Genomic DNA, 3,201 nt, shown 5'->3' with positions numbered 1-3,201 from the left:
CACTGCAGCCTCAACTCCGGGGCTCAAGTTATCCTCCTGCCTCAGCCTCCTGGAGTAGCTGGGACCACAGGCAGGTGCCACCACGACCAGTTAATTTTGTTAGTTTTTGTAGAGACAGGGTCTTGTGCCATGTTCCCCAGGCTGGTCTGGAACTCCTAGGCTCAAGTCATCATCCCACTTATATGGGGCCAGGCAGTGGCACATGCCTGTAATCACAGCACTTTGGGAGGATGAAACAGGAGATACACTTGAACCCAGGAATTCCAGACCAGCCTGAGCAACAGAGGGAGGCCCTATCACTGCAAAAAAATTTAAACATTAGCTGGGCATGGTGTTGTACACCTGTGGTCCCAGCTACTTGGGAGGCTGAGGTGGGAGGATCTCTCAAGCCTATGGGGCTGAGGCTGCAGTGAGCCATGATCACACCACCACACACCAGCCTGGGAGAAAGTGAGATGCTGTCTCAAAAAAAACAAAAAAGCAAAAAAAAAAAAAAAAAAAAAAATGCTAGAGCATCACCCATATTGAAGACAGGCATTGTCTTTTTGAAAATTTAATTTCAGTTATATAATGGACATGTAAAATATCCTGTTTGAAAGATTGAAAAATACATAACTGTAAGTACTCTTACCTTAAAATTCTGATCCCTAGCGAAGATATCACATACTGTTTACATAAGTATCATAATACCTGGACAACAACTAAAAATGTGTAAGAGGGAGAAAAATGAGCATGTATGCCTACAAAAGGATATTTCCCCCTTATTACATAAAAAAGTCATCACTGCAAACCCCTGTGACTGTATCTAAAGCAAGCCTACTGTTTTACTTCTCTGTATTATAAAATGCAAGGCTAAAATTCAAATACTACACATTTCCTGAAGCCAAGGGCAGTTTACTTAAAATAAATGCCTAGGATCTATATCAAAAATATGAAAAAGCTAGTTACTTCATAACCATTCCAATCTAAGTTCAGCTTTTTCTTTTATAATTGATACATAATTGTGTGTTGTACATATGTATGGAGTACACATAGTGATGTTATAATACATGTAATGTATGTGATCAGCGTAATTAGCATATCCACCATCTCAAACATTTATCATTTTTTTGTGTTGGTAACGTTCAATATCCTTCCTCTAATTATCTGGAACTATATATTCTATAAATATATATATTTTGAGACAAAGTCATGCTCTGTTGCCCAGGCTGGAGTGCAGTGGTGCCATCTCGGCACACTGCAACATCTGCTTCCCAGGTTGAAGCTATTCTCCTGCCTCGACCTCCCTTATAGCTAGGGTTACAGGCACCCAGCACCACGCCCGGCTAATTTTTGTATTTTTAGTAGAGACGGGGTTTCACCACGTTGGCTAGGCTGGTCTCAAACTCCTGACCTCAGGTGATCCACCCACCTCAGCCTCCCAAAGTGCTAGGATTACAGGCATGAGCCACCGCTCCCAGCCTGAAACTATATATTCTTGTTAACTATAGTCATCCTATGTTATAGAACACTAGAATTTATTCTTATCCAAGTATAATTTTGTATCCTTTAACAAATTTCTCCCTATCTCCCTCTTCCCCCACCCTTCTCACGCTCTAGGATCCTCTGTCTACTTTCAACTTCCAAGAGATCCACTCCTTTTTGCCTTCCACATAAGAGAACATGTGCTGTGTAACTTTCTGTCCCTGGCTTATTTCACATAATATCTTCCAGTTCCATCCACGTTGCTGAGAATAACAGGACTTCATCCTGTGTTATGGCTGAATAGTACTCCACTGTGTATAAAGACCACATTTTCTCTATCCATCATCTGCTGTTGGACACCGAGGCTGATTCCTTATCTTGGCTATGGTGAACAGTGCTGTAGGAAACATAGAGGTGCGGATGCCCCTCTGACACTGATTTCCTTTTCTTTGGGTATCTACACTGTAGTGGGACTGCTGGATCAGTCTGTAATTTCATTTGCAGTTTTCTGGGGACCCTCCATACTGTTTGCCATAGTGGGTGCCCTAGCTTACTCTTACTCTTTTTCTTTTTTCTCTTTTAGACAGAGTCCCACTGTTGCCCAGGCTGGAGTACTGTGGTGTAATCTCGGCTTGCTCACTGTAGCATCCGCCTCCCGGGTTCCAGGGTTCTCATGCCTCAGCTTCCAGAGTAGCTGGGATTACGGGCACCCACCACAGCACCCGGCAAATTTTTGTATTTTTTAGTAGAGATGGGGTTTCACCACGTTGGCCAGGCTGGTCTGGAACTCCTGGGCTCAAGTGACCCGCCCACCTCAGCCGCCCAACAGTCCTGGGATTACAGGTGTGATCCACCGCTCCCAGCTAATTTTTGTGTTTTTAGTAGAGACGGGGTTTCACCATGTTGGCCAGGCTGGTTTCAAACTCCTGACCTCAGGTGATCTGCCCTCCTCGGCCTCCCAAAGTGCTGCGATGTCAGCGTGCGCCCTGCGCCCAGCCAGCTGCTCTAGTGTACACACCCCTACACAGTGTGTAAGAGCTCCCTTGTCTCCATAGCCTCGCCAGCACTTGTTATTTTTTGTCTTTTTGATAATACCCGTCCTAACAGGTGAGATGATACCTCACTGTGGTTTTGATTTGCATTTCTCTGATTATAAGTGATACTGAGCATTTTTTTTCACATATTTTTTGGCCATTTGTACATCTTCTTTAAAGAAATGTCTGTTCGGTTGGGTGTGGTGACACAAACCTGTAAGCTCAGCACTCAGAACGCTAAGGCAGGAGGACAGCTTGAGCCCAGACCAGCCTAGGCAGCATAGCGAAACCCTAGCTCAAAAAAAGAAGAAGAAGAAGAAGAAAGAAATACCTGTGTCTGTTCAGCTTTTTGACCTCCAAAAGTTAAGAGCCCATTTTGGAATCTGACGACCTGCCTGATTCAGAGACAATCTGTGTTTGGTTCTACTCTGCTACTTCCTATGAGAGTTTGGGAAGTTCCCTTAGCCACTTTGAGCTCAACCTCCTCAACATTAACCAGGAATAAGTACCACCTGCCTCTGCTGGTTAACGCTGAGGACTGAAAGGAGAACCTCCACAATGACACTCGACAATGCCGCCTGGCGGGAGTCCCTCAATGCGGGGCTGGTAGGATCATCTGAAGCTAAGTACAACTTTCCTTTCCACTGTCCCAGGCTCACTCTGCATACGATTAGCAAAGAATAGTGAATAAAGGAAACCAAAA

The sequence above is a fragment of the Macaca fascicularis genome, chromosome 3 (assembly GCF_037993035.2).
Source record: "Macaca fascicularis isolate 582-1 chromosome 3, T2T-MFA8v1.1".
Taxonomy (NCBI): domain Eukaryota; kingdom Metazoa; phylum Chordata; class Mammalia; order Primates; family Cercopithecidae; genus Macaca; species Macaca fascicularis.
This window is presented reverse-complemented; position numbering follows the sequence as displayed.